Source organism: Schistocerca cancellata, chromosome 2 (genome assembly GCF_023864275.1).
Source record: "Schistocerca cancellata isolate TAMUIC-IGC-003103 chromosome 2, iqSchCanc2.1, whole genome shotgun sequence".
Lineage (NCBI taxonomy): Eukaryota > Metazoa > Arthropoda > Insecta > Orthoptera > Acrididae > Schistocerca > Schistocerca cancellata.
This window is the reverse complement of record NC_064627.1, coordinates 1086078735-1086096842: the sequence shown is the minus strand read 5'-3', so window position 1 is coordinate 1086096842 and position 18108 is coordinate 1086078735.

The window sequence follows — 18108 nt, the reverse complement described above, 5'->3', positions numbered from 1 at the left end:
CTGTCGCTACATCTATTTCCTCATGTTGAATTGCCAGTTGAATGGCTGAATACAAATCTTTCGGAGTCCCCTCACACGCTTTCCACTACATATGCACCGGTAACCCCCTCAAAAATACGTCAAGTGCCCTTTGCTCGGCCTCCTGCAACAGAACACCATTTACATCATCGCTCTGACCCAACTTGTAAGTATACTCGTTAATTTCTCTTATCCTGTCTGCAAATTTCTCTACCATCTCCCCCTGCCTCTTTGTCATTGTACTCAACCTCTCCCTGAAGTACCAAGCACTATTCTGTTTCTTGTACCTCTGTAAAAGCCTCTCCTTCAACTGCTTAAACTGTCTTGTCTTCCTTAACGCCTCAGAACACCTTACATATGTCTTCGCTTCACCCGTTAATCTAATCTTGGCTACAGGTAACAACTATTCATCAGACCAACCATTCATCACAGCTTAAGTTTCCACAAACAAACGCACTTCCTCAGATGCCTTGCCAGAAAACAGAATAATCAAACTCGTGGCGGCTAGATCAATCTCCTGCTGTGGCACCCTAGGCAAAAATGACTGATCCGCTGTGGTTTCCCCGCTCACTTCTAGATGTTAATTCACTTCTCAACTGCGTATTGTCTGCTGTCAATTGCACTACCTTTTCCAACAAAATCCATACCGCTTCTGGTTCCGACACACCTTGTGTCCCTGACTGTTGTGTTGCTTTCGTTCCCTGTTAGTCCCAAAACAAAACATTTGAGTACAATATAACCTGACTTCCTACAGCTCCATATCATCATACTCAGTATCATCATACACGAATACAACAGTAATCAGATCCCACGAAAAACAACATCTTACTGCCCCAAACACACTAACACTTATTCTGACAAAAAAAAAAAAAATTTGCCTGTGCAAAACATCTAAAATGGCCTGCCATGAGCCATACTCAAATACAAACAAAAAAGAAAGAAAATGTCCAACACTCAAAGAGAAAAACTGGTCAACACTCATCACATTTTGTGACTGTAATGCAGGCGGTGGGCTCTAACATCGTACTGTACAGATGACACTCGCTATTCTGACACCAAATGTAGAGGTATGTTTGACGAGGATGGAGACTGTCAGGTTGTGCCGTATTAAAACTCATCCAAGTTTCCCAAGTGATTTATTATTTCCAACTACAGTGCCTCCGTTCCTCTTGGTCTGCGTAACCAGGTCCCGCAATGCTGAGGACACCACTTCGCTGTCTGTGAAACAGCTTGGTGTGGAATGGCTGCCTCAGTGACCCACGCAACGCCCTGCTGTGTGTCGGCCTTGTATGGCCGTGGAGTTGTGACGACATCAGGATGTGCTGGCAGTCGACTCAGCGGTCTCCATCCCTGCCACCTCAGCACCGCCTGCTGGGAGCTGCAAGGTGGCCCACAGGGTGCTTGTTTGCCGGCATGGCTAAGATCGCAGCAACAACAAGTGCCTGCGATCCAGCATACGAATCTGTGGCCCTCGCCTTGGGATGCCTCCAGTGTGTGTTGGGAGACAACAAAGACTGCCCGCAGTAGTGAGTCATGGCGTGGCCCACCGCTGGCTGGCTGCGGACCCCGCGTTGGCCTCGGAGGGTCGAACCAGCAATCTGCCGTGGACTGGTATGCTGGCACCCCATCTCCTGCAGTGTGTAGCCGGTGATGTGACATGCCCCACCGTCCAGGAGAGCTGTCACACTTGAATACCTCGTTAGTGAACCAGCGGCTATTTATACGTGGCTGTGCACCACTGTTTTGCTAACGTGCCACTCCCAGTCATGTATTCATAACACCTGGGTTCGGCCAGTGTGCCCCTTCTGCCTGTAACTTGCACCATGCAAACCGTTGTGTTCACTCTTTTCAGCGGGTCTACGGAGCTGTGGCCTCCATTCTACTTCACAACCGCTGGTAGCGTAACTTACTGTCATCAGGCCTGCACCTGGCTGTGCGCTCAGAAATATTGCACTGAAGCTAACCTTTTCCTATCATAAAAAAAGGAAGATTTCAACAATACCCGTCATTCGTTCATTTATCCACCCACCAACTGCCAATTATCTTTCATAGATGCTATCAAGGAGAAGGAGAAGAAGAAGGCAAAAGCAAAGCAAGTTCTAGAAAGTTAATAGAGACACTACATTAACAATAAACTACCACTATACTCCTTGATACTTCTTGTGCTTACAACAGCTAAGTGTAACATAACAAATTAACTGGAAAGCCACTACTTTGGGGAGAAAAATATGTAAACCTGATGCTTTCTCATCTGTATTAAACAACAGCAACTATTTATCACATGCTAATATCTTGCCCGCATCTCGTGGTCGTGCGGTAGCGTTCTCGCTTCCCACGCCCGGGTTCCCGGGTTCGATTCCCGGCGGGGTCAGGGATTTTCTCTGCCTCATGATGGCTGGGTGTTGTGTGCTGTCCTTAGGTTAGTTAGGTTTAAGTAGTTCTAAGTTCTAGGGGACTTATGACCACAGCAGTTGAGTCCCATAGTGCTCAGAGCCATTTTTTTGCTAATATCTTATTTATATGAACACACTGTATTTTTGATAATGCTGTTCTTACTGAAGAATACAGTCATGTCCTTCAAATAAAGCAGAGCTCTCCCTTTGTAGCAAACAGTATTTTAATCCCACCCCTCATTCCACTTCAATGAAATTTTACCTTCATCTAGCTTAGAAGAAAACTGACACAAAGTGCTATAACAATTGGTTTGAGGAAGAATTGAATATGACAAACAGGTGTTTGTGGCCAAAGCTCTCAGAAACCATGAATTGTACTTTGAAGTAACAAAAATGGGAAAGACCCACCTACACTCAATGGAATCACTTAGACAAAGTTGAGAAAACAAAGACTGTTGCTCTAATTTCAAAGAGAAAACAGGGGCTCTGACATATAACATTTTAGTAGCTGCTTTTATGTGTGTAAGAAGGGCAATGCAAGAACTCTAATAATTACCTATATCATAGTTTGGCAAAAAAATCTTTTAGAAACTCCCCACAGCTTCAGATACATGTAAAGTTGATGAGTGGGTCAAAACCTTTCACTTAGTTTCTCACAGTGAGACGAAACAGAAGACAACAAATAGAAAACCAAAATACTAATTCTGGATTTTAAAATGCATTCACACATGAAAATCATATTACAGCATATTTGACACCCAGAAAAGCAAACAATAGGCTGATACTGTCACACAGAATCCAGAACTGAGCATTGTCACAAGAAACAGGGTCACCAATGAGAACTAAAAATTTACACTGAAAACACATTTACTGAATGCATATGCAAGTACAGAGGGAGGTGAACTACTTGCTTCAGCAGCAAGTGCTCCTGTATGTATATATGGGGAATACTCTAGAAAATTGGAATATTCCACACAAAGTTAAGCCACAGAACATTCCAGAAAACACTAATGTTAAATGACAAATAAATGCAAGAGGTGGGAATCAAATTGTTGACCAATACATCACCTACAATTGACTGTAACCTGTACACCACAGTGGACACTTCACAAAGTGAGGCAATATTAAAATCACAATCTTCAGTATTAGACGGACACACAGAAGGCATTAGAATCCAGATAAATTTTAGTTAGATTTCATACTGAGTACGCAGTGTAATTAGCCTCATTCTGAGCTTGTATTTGATGAAAAGCAATCATTCCTTTGTGACTAGAATAAAGGTTGCTTTTCTATTGCACTTTATTAGAAGGGTGAAAGAACAGAGCTGGTCACTATTATCCCTAGCAGCTGTCTGCCACAGGATCCTAGATCATTCTCTGTGTTCCAAGATTATAAAAATGAACTGTTCAGTTTACAAGCAGCAGCCATAATATCAATTTAGAAGATTCTATAGGATTGAAAACCAACATAGCTGGGTTCTAAATTTTATTTTACTTTATGCCATTACCACTTTCAGGCAGACGTCAATTTTCAAGTGTCAGTTATTTATAGGAGAGTGCACACATTCATTGCAAAGAAACAAAATTCACTTTCCACACAAATAAAAACTGGCCACCACCTGTGGCCATGAAATGACACATTCATTAATATTAGGCCAGTAAGCCATAACAACAACAGTACATTTACCTATTTATCTGAATGTGTCATATGCATTTTCGTCATTACTATGGTCTGATATAGATGCAAGTGTGGCTACTGGTTATACAGTTCACTGGCTTTGTTTTTTGATGAGGCTATTGTGCCAGAGCCACAGTTCTTGGGAGGTTTTTGTGTGATGACATGAACTGTTTCTCCACAATAGCATGTGTGCACTGTCATTTTACAATTGCAAGGCCATAACTATTCCTTCATCACTGCTTGGGCCAACACAGTGATACGTTGTGTCATCATATATCCAAATGAACCATAATAATATAAAATAAACAAGAAGCTAGGTGAGAAAAAATTTACTATCCAAGCAGTAAAATGACCCAGATTCTGAGCTAGCAGCACAATCAAACAATGAGGCAGCTGACTACAAAATAATTAGTAATCAAGCAAGTGTATGGCAGGGATCTGATGCAAAAAAATGGCTCTGAGCACTATGGGACTCAACTGCTGTGGTCATAAGTCCCCTAGAACTTAGAACTACTTAAACCTAACTAACCTAAGGACATCACACACATCCATGCCCGAGGCAGCATTCGAACCTGCGACCGTAGCAGTCGTGCGGTTCCAGACTGTAGCGCCTTTAACCGCTCGTCCACTCCGGCCGGCCGATCTGATGCAACTATGCTGTTTAATGCTCTGAGGGGGTCACTACCATGAGGTAAAACTCTTGTACGTGGCAACAGAGTGATACAATGCAAGTTTATTTTATTTTTGTTTGACAAGACAGTGATTTAACTCATATAAGTTTACTTTATCATTGTTTAATTAAACTAAGATTAAACTGTGATTTTGCTCATACACATATGCCTTGTTAACAAAAAAGACACCAATCTTTCTTTACATGTGCATAAAGTACACTGTGCAACTGGACATGTTATGAAAGCACTGGGCAAGAAAAAAAAAACAATTTTTGAATGTTTCCTACACCTCACGAGTCAATTCTCACTAATTTTGGGTTGAGGAAAACGAATATGACAATGAAAAAATTTTCCTTAGCGTTAGTTCCTGTGATACACACTATGTGGAAGTATTTTATTTTAACAGATACATTTTAACTACATATGCTAATAACATTGGAAGTGTATTTAAATTTCTTTAAATGGCAGTTATATTTTAAGAGTCCTACATTGCTGGAAAAATACCTCGCAGGTGGTTGGGTCTGAAGAGAATCATGTAGTGGCTGCATGAGACCATCTTTTAGCTTGCCTCTTGCAACAGAGTTCCAAAACATCCCCATCCAAAGATCAACAGTAATCCACAAGCATTGCTTCATCCCAATGGCCCTGATATCACTGTTCCATAACAGAAACATCCTGATGGAATCTTTCTCCACACTTATCACTGACGGCTCGACAACTAGGAGGGAAAAAGTCAAAGTAGGAGTGGACAAAATAGATTTTAAGGGACATGTTGCATTCAAGGTTACGATATTTTTTGCAGGAGCACTGTCACCATCTGAGGGTAGTTACCATCTCTTTCGTTACCTAAAAATCCATGAACAGCTCCCTTGAAGGCTTCCCAAGCATCCTTTCCCTCCAAAACTACATCAAATGCAGGATCCTTTACAAGTTCTCAAATTTGTGGTACAATAAAAGTACCCGCCTTAACTTCTGCATCGTTTAATTTTGGAAATTTCTCTCTTACATACTTCAAGGCCTATCCTTCTTGGGTCATACCTTTGACAAGATTTTTCATCAAACCCAGCTTGATATGCAGGGGTGGAACGAGATCATCTTTTGGGTCCACGAGAGGCTCGGCAATATTTTTAAGATTTCTTGCAGGCCATTCTGCTTTAATATAATGTGATTTCCTATCCCTACTGCCCCGCTACATAAAAAGCAGCAATATTTTGAGTACCCCAGTTGCATTCTGAAGAGCATGGCAATGACTTTTAGATCACCACAAATTTTCCATTTGTGTTCATGATATTTGATTGAATCCTAGAAAGCTGTCATATTTGCATATTTCGTCTCCATGCAAACTCATAACCAACAGGAATAGAAGGAAGATGTGTGATGTGATGTTCACTTGCTTTATTTCCCCGTTGATAGTCCTCAGTGTCGACATACTGCGTTGTTATACTGGCTGAAAAATAAATTTACTACTGTAAATGATGTAGCCAACGGGTGCACCTTTGCATTTCATTTCACAGTTCTTTACTTTCACAGCCCCCCAATATTACACAGTTATATGACCAGTTCATTATTGGTTAACTTTTGATAAGCCTCATTAATAGTTTGCAGCCAAACATCAGCATACTGCTACAATAGTTTACTGTTGAATATCTATGAGCAGTAAAAACCTAACTACACAGTTCACGGTTCTTGCAGAATAATATGGTACATATTGAACAGACACTGTTATTGTTTTAATACACAGCCCAATTGTGTTACACTCATTTCATGGTTAAATTGATGCATTGTTGTTGATCTAACCAAAACAGGTTTCTCGTCTAAAACTAGGCCGTGGACTGATTGTCTCGGGACCAAAAATCGGGCCTTTGTATATCACCACAATAATAGGCACTTTAACTACATATTGTTCAATGTTTAAGTTACAGGAATTACAATTAAAACATAACTCATTCAATTAACTGAATATATTGAAAAATTGATTATTTTTAACAGTTTATTCTATTGAAAGGGTTAAGCCAAATTATTTGTTTAAATGATGAAATTAACAGATATAGCAACACAAACAATACCTGGTGATTACTTCAGAATTAATTAAGGGCCGGTTTTGCTAATATGTTTTCAGATGGAGCCAAATAAATACTTTAAGAGTCCTAGTGATTTTTTTTCAAATGTTTATAATTATTATAGAATTTATATTTGTTTATAAGTCAGCAACAAAGTTTAAGTTATGAAATAATTACCGATTTAATCCTACAATGGAAGATATTAAATAGGAATAGTCAAAATAAATTAGGAAATAAATGACATACACAAAGCTAAGCACAAAATTAGATCTGGTGTTGTTGTTGTTGTTGTTGTTGTGGTCTTCAGTACCAAGACTGGTTTGATGCAACTCTCCATGCTACTCTATCCTGTGCAAGCTTCTTCATCTCCCAGTACCTACTGCAACCTACATCCTTCTGAATCTGCTTAGTATATTCATCTCTTGGTCTCCCCATACGATTTTTACCCTCCACACTGCCCTCCAATACTAAATTGGTGATCCCTTGATGCCTCAGAACATGTCCTACCAACCGATCCCTTCTTCTGGTCAAGTTGTGCCACAAACTTCTCTTCTCCCCAATCCTATTCAATACTTCCTCATTAGTTATGTGATCTACCCATCTAATCTTCAGCATTCTTCTGTAGCAGAACATTTCGAAAGCTACTATTCTCTTCTTGTCCAAACTATTTACCGTCCATGTTTCACTTCCATACATGGCTACACTCCATACAAATACTTTCAGAAATAACTTCCTGACACTTAAATCTATACTCGATGTTAACAAATTTCTCCTCTTCAGAAATGCTTTCCTTGCCATTGCCAGTCTACATTTTATATCCTCTCTACTTCGACCATCATCAGTTATTTTGCTCCCCAAATAGCAAAACTCCTTTACTACTTTAAGTGTCACATTTCCTAATCTAATTCCCTCAGCATCACCCGACTTAATTCGACTACATTCCATTATCCTCATTTTGCTTTTGTTGGTGTTCATCTTATATCCTCCCTTCAAGACACTGTCCATTCCGTTCAACTGCTCTTCTAAGTCCTTTGCTGTCTCTGACAGAATAACAATGTCATCGGCGAACCTCAAAGTTTTTATTTCTTCTCCATGGATTTTAATACCTACTCCGAATTTTTCTTTTGTTTCCTTTACTGCTTGCTCAATATACGGATTGAATAACATTGGGGAGAGGCTACAACCCTGTCTCACTCCCTTCCCAATCACTGCTTCCCTTTCGTGCCCCTCGACTCTTATAACTGCCATCTGGTTTCTGTACAAATTGTAAATAGCCTTTCGCTCCCTGTATTTTACCCCTGCCAGCTTTAGAATTTGAAAGAGAGTATTCCAGTCAACATTGTCAAAAGCTTTCTCTAAGTCTACAAATGCTAGAAACGTAGGTTTGCCTTTCCATAATATTTCTTCTAAGATAAGTCGTAAGGTCATTATTGCCTCACGTGTTCCAGTATTTCTACGGAATCCAAACTGATCTTCCCCGAGGTCGGCTTCTACTAGTTTTTCCATTCGTCTGTAAAGAATTCGTGTTAGTATTTTGCAGCTGTGGCTTATTAAACTGATTGTTCGGTAATTTTCACATCTGTCAACACCTGCTTTCTTTGGGATTGGAATTATTATATTCTTCTTGAAGTCTGAGGGTATTTCACCTGTTTCATACATCTTGCTCACCAGATGGTAGAGTTTTGTCAGGACTGGCTCTCCCAAGGCCGTCAGTAGTTCCAATGGAATGTTGTCTACTCCGGGGACCTTGTTTCGACTCAGGTCTTTCAGTGCTCTGTCAAACTCTTCACGCAGTATCGCATCTCCCATTTCATCTTCATCTACATCCTCTTACATTTCCATAATATTGTCCTCAAGTACATCGCCCTTGTATAGACCCTCTATATACTCCTTCCACCTTTCTGCTTTCCCTTCTTTGCTTAGAACTGGATTTCCATCTGAGCTCTTGATGTTCATACAAGTGTTTCTCTTATCTCCAAAGGTCTCTTTAATTTTCCTGTAGGCAGTATCTATCTTACCCCTAGTGAGATAAGCCTCTACATCCTTACATTTGTCCTCTAGCCATCCCTGCTTAGCCATTTTGCACTTTCTGTCGATCTCATTTTTGAGACGTTTGTATTCCTTTTTGCCTGCTTCATTTACTGCATTTTTATATTTTCTCCTTTCATCAATTAAATTCAATATTTCTTCTGTTACCCAAGGATTTCTACTAGCCCTCGTCTTTTTACCTACTTGATCCTCTGCTGCCTTCACTACTTCATCCATCAAAGCTACCCATCCTTCTTCTACTGTATTTCTTTCCCCCATTCCTGTCAATTGTTCTCTTATGTCCTCCCTGAAACTCTGTACAACCTCTGGTTCTTTCAGTTTATCCAGGTCCCATCTCTTTAAATTCCCACCTTTTTGCAGTTTCTTCAGTTTTTATCTACAGGTCATAACCAATAGATTGTGGTCAGAGTCCACATCTGCCCCTGGAAATGTCTTACAACTTAAAACCTGGTTCCTAAATCTCTGTCTTACCATTATACACTCCTGGAAATGGAAAAAAGAACACATTGACACCGGTGTGTCAGACCCACCATACTTGCTCCGGACACTGTGAGAGGGCTGTACAAGCAATGATCACACGCACGGCACAGCGGACACAGCAGGAACCGCGGTGTTGGCCGTCGAATGGCGCTAGCTGCGCAGCATTTGTGCACCGCCGCCGTCAGTGTCAGCCAGTTTGCCGTGGCATACGGAGCTCCATCGCAGTCTTTAACACTGGTAGCATGCCGCGACAGCGTGGACGTGAACCGTATGTGCAGTTGACAGACTTTGAGCGAGGGCGTATAGTGGCCATGCGGGAGGCCGGGTGGACGTACCGCCGAATTGCTCAACACGTGGGGCGTGAGGTCTCCACAGCACATCGATGTTGCCGCCAGTGGTCGGCGGAAGGTGCACGTGCCCGTCGACCTGGGACCGGACCGCAGCGACGCACGGATGGACGCCAAGACCGTAGGATCCTACGCAGTGCCGTAGGGGACCGCACCGCCACTTCCCAGCAAATTAGGGACACTGTTGCTCCTGGGGTATCGGCGAGGACCATTCGCAACCGTCTCCATGAAGCTGGGCTACGGTCCCGCACACCGTTAGGCCGTCTTCCGCTCATGCCCCAACATCATGCAGCCCGCCTCCAGTGGTGTCGCGACAGGCGTGAATGGAGGGACGAATGGAGACGTGTCGTCTTCAGTGATGAGAGTCGCTTCTGCCTTGGTGCCAATGATGGTCGTATGCGTGTTTGGCGCCGTGCAGGTGAGCGCCACAATCAGGACTGCATACGACTGAGGCACACAGGGCCAAGACCCGGCATCATGGTGTGGGGAGCGATCTCCTACACTGGCCGTACACCACTGGTGATCGTCGAGGGGACACTGAATAGTGCACGGTACATCCAAACCGTCATCGAACCCATCGTTCTACCATTCCTAGACCGGCAAGGGAACTTGCTGTTCCAACAGGACAATGCACGTCCGCATGTATCCCGTGCCACCCAACGTGCTCTAGAAGGTGCAAGTCAACTACCCTGGCCAGCAAGATCTCCGGATCTGTCCCCCATTGAGCATGTTTGGGACTGGATGAAGCGTCGTCTCACGCGGTCTGCACGTCCAGCACGAACGCTGGTCCAACTGAGGCGCCAGGTAGAAATGGCATGGCAAGCCGTTCCACAGGACTACATCCAGCATCTCTACGATCGTCTCCATGGGAGAATAGCAGCCTGCATTGCTGCGAAAGGTGGATATACACTGTACTAGTGCCGACATTGTGCATGCTCTGTTGCCTGTGTCTATGTGCCTGTGGTTCTGTCAGTGTGATCATGTGATGTATCTGACCCCAGGAATGTGTCAATAAAGTTTCCCCTTCCTGGGACAATGAATTCACGGTGTTCTTATTTCAATTTCCAGGAGTGTATAATCTATCTGACACCTTTTAGTATCTCTAGGGTTCTTCCATGTATACAACCTTCTATCATGATTCTTAAACCAATCGTTAGCTATGATTAAGTTGTGCTCAGTGCAAAATTCTACCAGGCGGCTTCCTCTTTCATTTCTTAGCCCCAATCCATATTCACCTGCTACGTTTCCTTCTCTCCCTTTTCCTACACTCAAATTCCAGTCACCCATGACTATTAAATTTTCGTCTCCCTTCACTATCTGAATAATTTCTTTTATTTCATCATCATACATTTCTTCAATTTCTTCGTCATCTGCAGAGCTAGTTGGCATATAAACTTGTACTACTGTAGTAGGTGTGGGCTTCGTATCTATCTTGGCCACAATAATGCGTTCACTATGCTGTTTGTAGTAGCTTACCCGCATTCCTATTTTCCTATTCATTATTAAACCTACTCCTGCATTACCCCTATTTGATTTTGTGTTTATAACCCTGTAGTCACCTGACCAGAAGTCTTGTTTCTCCTGCCATCGAACTTCACTAATTCCCACTATATCTAACTTTAACCTATCCATTTCCCTTTTTAAATTTTCTAACCTACCTGCCCGATTAAGGGATCTGACATTCCACGCTCCGATCCGTAGAACGTCAGTTTTCTTTCTCCTGATAACGACATCCTCTTGAGTAGTCCCCGCCCGGAGATCCGAATGGGGGACTATTTTACCTTCGGAATATTTTACCCAAGAGGACGCCATCATTTAATCATACAGTAAAGCTGCATGCCCTCGGGAAAAATTACGGCCGTAGTTTCCCCTTGCTTTCAGCCGTTCGCAGTACCAGCACAGCAAGGCCGTTTTGGTTATTGTTACAAGGCCAGATCAGTCAATCATCCAGACTGTTGCCCTTGCAACTACTGAAAAGGCTGCTGCCCCTCTTCAGGAACCACACGTTTGTCTGGCCTCTCAACAGATACCCCTCCGTTGTGGTTGTACCTACGGTACGGCTATCTGTATCGCTGAGGCACGCAAGCCTCCCCACCAACGGCAAGGTCCATGGTTCATATGGGGGGGGGGGGGGGTGTTATATTCTTCAAAACTGAGGACCAACCTTTCTCTTTTAAGAAAATGCTGATTATGCTCAAGTATGTTAATGATAATTAGTCAAAAATGAATAAATGAATTTAAGGAGCAGATGGCAAAACAAGAGAGGCAGTAACGAGATCCCAGCTTGCTTCGTCACAGACGGTTTCCATTGTGAAGTAACACAGCTTCCAAACTAAGCTTGGAGAAGTCTATGAATAGCCTTCATTCAGTTGAATCACAGTTCAAATTCAAGGATTTCATCAAGCCATTAATGTTGCAGCAAACAACAAGATTGTTCTCCTCCCAAATGAGAAGCAATTCTATGTGGCATTTTCTGTACTGAGAGACTGTGACATCACTTTTGAGAAGATTCCATTGTTGTAGTCAAGACCCAAGAATTTCTGCCTTCTTCTTTGACAGGTCACTCAACTTCACTTGACTTAGTCTGTGCAGTTTATCATCTTTTCCCTCAAAATCAGGGTTACAGAATGTGGAAGGCTTGTTTGGTTCTTCTTGTTCCACACTGTCTTCATTACCTACTTCAAACAATTTTCAAGTGGTGTAGAAACTGGTAAACTATCTGAATGAAGAATGGCTCAATTAGCAGATTCAAGATTCAGGTACTGAACTGTTCTTCATTGAGTCCTGCCTTTGTAGGTGGAGTCAAGCAGAAATAGCAGTAATCTGTATGGTTTGTAGGCTCCCACAAAACCATAGGCACAGCAAAAGCCATAGATCATTTCTTATGTTTCAGCCATTCTCACAGTGTAACTGAACATGTGTTGCGGTATGTATGTGGAGCCGAAGACTTATTCTGGCCCTCCGCTTTCATACTGAAATAATGCTGATAGGCAGTCTTCACAAGCAGTGTCTGACTGCATTTCTGTGAGGAAAATGTTAGTTCACCACAAATGTAACAAAAATTATTCACCTTATTTACACGTTTTTGTGTAATTTTTAAGAATTTTACACTATAAAAGCACTCTCGAATGAGAAATTCAACTTTAATTACAGCAGAAACTGTAAGAAACTCACAGTCGCAACAACAGTATCTATGTTTATGACTTACAAACAGCTTAACAGCATTGGTGTTTTATTATTGTATAGGTGTGATAATTCCGAAAACAAAATTTCCTCCAAATTAAAAAGTTGGCTATAAAAATTAAATGTCACTTAATCTCCAAAGCAAGTACTAATCTGTCATTTTTATGAAGTTTTTTTTTTTAATTCAGAAAATGGAAATGCAAATTAATTAACTATTTTTGAGCCCGACATTTCCACTGTTGACCAGTGAAATCAGCACTCCCGTACAAGGGTTAAAGGAAGCAATAGTCACATGAAACACATTTCCTATTTTTCCCTCAACACGATATCTGAAAATAATAAATATGGATGAACAGACTACTGAAAGGTATTCAGCACTATAGCACATAACTGACTGACAAGACAGTCACAACAATTCTCTCCCCAAATAGTTGCACAGTGGCTAGGACAATGGACTTGCATTCCTCCCAAATGGTTCAAATTTGTCTTTGGTCATCCAGATTTAAGTTTTCCATGATTTTCCTAAATCATTCGAGGCAAATACCAGGATGATTACTCTCAAAGGGCACAGTCAATTTCCTTCCCCATCCTTGAAACAATCCGAGCTTGTGCTGCATCTCTAATTCAATGTCGATGGGACATTAAACTCTAATCTTCTTTCCTTGCTTTTTTTCCCTCCCCAAATACGTGAATGGTGTAATCACATTCCAAAGAAACAAAATTAAAAATCAGGGACCCATAGAATGGCTTAGACTGTAATTCAACTATGTGTATTAAAACTTCTAGAGTTATGTCCAAATACATAGTGTAACACCACAAACCAATATCAAATTCATTCGTGATCTTAGCAGTAAGGAAAAGGAATGGAGAAACTTCTGTTTCCAAGCAGGATTCTACAGAAGTGCAGTGCAGCTATTTGGAAAAACCAGGTATAATCCTCTAGTGCCACCCATTCAACATTATGTCTCAGTGTCTGGAGTTCTCATCAAGTGAACCTGACAGAATATGTAACTGAAAGTCAGAAGCTCACTCGAAGAACTATATTATATCAGCACAGAAACTGAAACAGATGTACTTGAATGAAAAAGAAAGAAAAGAACGAATAGAAGAAAGAATGTTGTTCTTGCAAAATCCTGTTGGTTAAATTTTGAGAACTGGTATTTGAGGTAGATTATGCAGAAATTTTATAACTGTGTCCACAGACTTTGTGAAACTTTGAAACAAAATCATTTCCACTTTTGGCCCTCAAATCATTATAAATATTGTTTTAACAGCCAAAAGTGGAAATGATTGGATATGAAAGCAACTGCTTGCAAAACACACATGTGAGGCTGCATAGAATACTTGCCCAATGTGTGGGACACACGCCAAAATAGTACTAACAGCAGATATTTAACATTATAAAAACAAGGGCAATACAAAAGCTCACAGCTTTGTTTTCCAATGCGATAGCCTTGCAAAAATGTGGAAAAAATCTGAAGTGATAAATCTGGCACTGTGTGTGTGGGTAGGGGGGGGGGGGGGCAGCGGCAATGGCACCTGCAGCTGTGGTGTATTCTTTTGTATTCCATATGTGAATGTAATGGGAAGAAACCCTAACATGCTGTATACTGGCGAGCGTCCTCTGACACTTCATTTTTTCACATGTATGACTGAGTATGTAGAAGGAGAAAGGACCCAAAAAGACATGTTATTTATTCTGACTACCATTCCAACACTTTCCCACTATGGTGCAATGTCACAAGTTAAGATTATTCTTTTTGGCACCTATTCCACTACAAAATTGACAAACATTGACAGAATATTGCTTACACTTGTATCAATGATTAAAATCAATACTGAGACAAATCTAAGCACTCCTTATGGTACCTCATTCACTTCACAATAAACAACTGATGTGAAGAATAGGTTTCAAGCTTCTGTTTCAATCAAAATTAATAGGAAAAATGTTTCAACATTTTTTACAATTCTGCAACTGTCTCTTTCCAGTGACTTTCACACATACTTACTTCACATTATCTGCAACAGAATCACACTTTTAGCAGTTATTCATATAGTTTGAGTCACAAGAGTTCTAAATATTCAAGATTTTCACAATAAGACATAAATAAAGCTTCAAGCTGGTCTAAGGGATTTTAGTACACAACTGTGAAACCATATAAATGAAAAACTTTTTATTTAAAATATGCTTATTGGGAGACAGGGGATAAAGTTCCATTTAACACATTGTCACAATGCCACTGGCAGAGACAGTAGAGCTACACACCTGATGCCATGTGCCTGCCATGGTCACAAGCTCCACTCTGCTTATTACAGTGTGTCTTTGGATAGTATGTTTGTAATACAATCAGTCACAAGTAGCATGTTGATGAAATATTTACTGTGGATGAACATGGCCTGAAATATTACCTCAACTTTGTGACATATCAGTTTAGTATTGGTTGCAGTTGTGCCCTCTCACAGTTCCACTTTCTGTAGATTTCTTGGAGTACTGTGCATTAACTTATTTCTTCGCTGATGCTAGTGTATAGGACACAATATTTTGTTCAATGTTCTCTAAAAGCCAACAAAGATTATCACTCCCTCATGGTCCAATAACAGGAAACACAAAAGACCATTTCTCAACAGTTAAAAAAACAGAAGAAAGAAGTCAGGAACGTTACTTGTAGATATCTGTAGCTCGTGGAAGACTTAAGGTTTTGAAATAAGTGAAGAAGGTAGTCACATTCTGTGAAACCTGAAACAAATAGCTCTGTCCACCTAGTCATTCACACATACACTGTTACATACCTGTAGCCTCACATCAACTCACATATACAATAGTTTCTTTTTGCATTTATAGTTTAGTTATTGTTCACAACTAGATTCGGATCCTATTCTCATTGTGTGAGAACTAACCTGCAGCAGTCTGCGCCCTCAGGGCATGCTGAGTTTACATTTTACAATAAAATGTGATCTATCTGCAGGCATCCTAGATATTTTTGTTTCAAGCTTTTTACGAGATGCATTCAAGTTCTAAGGCCTCCGATTTTTTTTCTCCAGACTGGAAAGAGATAGAAACATGCGCATTGTTTTAAAATGAGGCCGCGTTCATTGTCTATACGTCCCAGAGATGGCAGCACTGTACGGCAGATGGAATTTTACCGCCAGAGGCGAGAATGAGAACTGTTTTAAATACTTAAAATAGCGACGTTTTCCTTACTTGAACAGTGTGCAATCATTCATTTTCTGAATTTGCATGGTGTGAAACCAATTGAAATTCATCGACAGTTGAAGGAGACATGTGGTGATGGAGTTATGGATGTGTCGAAAGTGCGTTCGTGGGTGCGACAGTTTAATGAAGGCAGAACATCGTGTGACAACAAACTGAAACAACCTCGGGCTCGCACAAGCCGGTCTGATGACATGATCGAGAAAGTGGAGATAACTGTTTTGGGGAATCGACGAATGACTGTTGAACAGATTGCCTCCAGAGTTGGCATTTCTGTGGGTTCTGTGCACACAATCCATCATGACGACCTGAAAATGTGAAAAGTGTCATCCAGGTGGGTGCCACGAATGCTGACGGACGACCACATGGCTGCCTGTGTGGCATGTTGCCAAGCAATGTTGTGCAACGACAGCATGAATGGGACTTTCTTTTCGTCGGTTGTGACGATGGATGAGACATGGATGCCATTTTTCAACCCAGAAACAAAGTGCCAGTCAGCTCAATGGAAGCACACAGATTCACCGCCACCAAAAAAAATTTCGGGTAACCGCCAGAGCTGAAAAAATGATGGTGTCCATGTTCTGGGACAGCGAGAGCGTAATCCTTACCCATTGCGTTCCAAAGGGCACTACGGTAACAGGTGCATCCTACGAAAATGTTTTGAAGAACAAATTCCTTCCTGCACTGCAACAAAAACGTCCGGGAAGGGCTGCGTGTGTGTTGTTTCACCAAGACAACGCACCCACACATCGAGCTAACGTTACGCAACAGTTTCTTCGTGATAACTTTGAAGTGATTCCTCATGCTCCCTACTCACCTGACCTGGCTCCTAGTGACTTTTGGCTTTTTCCAACAATGAAAGACACTCTCCGTGGCCACACATTCACCAGCCGTGCTGCTATTGCCTCAGCGATTTTCCAGTGGTCAAAACAGACTCCTAAAGAAGCCTTCGCCGCTGCCATGGAATTATGGCGTCAGCATTGTGAAAAATGTGTACGTCTGCAGGGCGATTACGTCGAGAAGTAACGCCAGTTTCATCGATTTCGGGTGAGTAGTTAATTAGAAAAAAAAATCGGAGGCCTTAGAACTTGAATGCACCTTGTACATATAAGAAACATGTGAATAGAGTATTTTTTGCTAATGTTAACTGGCCTGCCCTCACAGTGTAGCCTCAAGTGGGTACACTGCATAAGTGTGAGACTGATGTTGGCAGTTAACCTGTTTCTGTAGAGATATAACAGAAGTTACTCAGATTTTGGATTGACACTGTCCAGCAAATATTCGTCAAGGACTATGGATTTGGATGTTTTAGAACTGGACATAGAGAAGGATACCACTGAAATTAAATGAAAGCAACACAAATTGAGCAATTGCAGGATACATGGGAGGTAACATTTAAGTCAAGACACTGATACAACTAGAACAACTTTATTTGTCTCTTGAAAACAATATCAATAAATACCATAATTATTCTAAACATACATTCAACAGTGTGAGTATAAAAGCTATCCAAAGTAGCAAATCAGTACGAACTTTGTGAACAAAGGCACCTATTAAATTCAAACACTCAGAGGAACTTTTCTACATCATCTCAGAATACTTACTTTCCTTTTGATTCACTGACAACTGCCAATAAGTTCAACATACATGTTTCTACAATAGGTTCCTTAATCATTTGAGGATATTTATTGGTCCCAAACCTAATGCTACTGACTTACTTATTAACATTCATTCATAATTAACTGATTTATTAGTTGACACCTCATTACAGTCTGATGCAAATATATGTTGAAAGTTGAGCAGTACCACATAAAGCACTAGTCTGACTGTCTTTGCATAACTTAAATAGCAAAAATTTTCTGTTAAAGAGCCAATGTGTTCAAAATCATTTATGTATTGATATGCAATGGATGCATCATTGCACCACAGAACATAACGAAGTGCTAGGTAGGAATTAAAGTATTTAGCTGCATATTTTCAAGAATACAGTTATTGCATGGAATTTTTTCCAGTTACTGA